A 348-nucleotide genomic window follows, 5' to 3' on the forward strand; every position below is an offset into this window, starting at 1 on the left:
TAAAATGACACAAATAGTAACTCCCCAAGCCATAGAGAAACAACTAAATGACTCTGATTATCACACAACAGATTGAGATGCTGAGATTATACAGTATCATAGTCATAATATGTATATGTTATCGATCATAATATGTGTTTATCACTTTTATTCCTGAGGAACACTACATATATATATATACATATATACGATTAATCGCACTCAAAATAAGTTTTTGTTTACAAAATATATGTATGTGTATTGTGTATATTTATTATGTATATATAAATACACATACATACAGTATATATTTTGAAAATATTTACATGTATATACATTTATATATTTATATTCTTATATTTTATTTTA

The sequence above is a fragment of the Sinocyclocheilus anshuiensis genome, unplaced genomic scaffold, assembly GCF_001515605.1.
Source record: "Sinocyclocheilus anshuiensis isolate Anshui unplaced genomic scaffold, SAMN03320099.WGS_v1.1 scaffold615, whole genome shotgun sequence".
Classification (NCBI taxonomy): Eukaryota; Metazoa; Chordata; class Actinopteri; order Cypriniformes; family Cyprinidae; genus Sinocyclocheilus; species Sinocyclocheilus anshuiensis.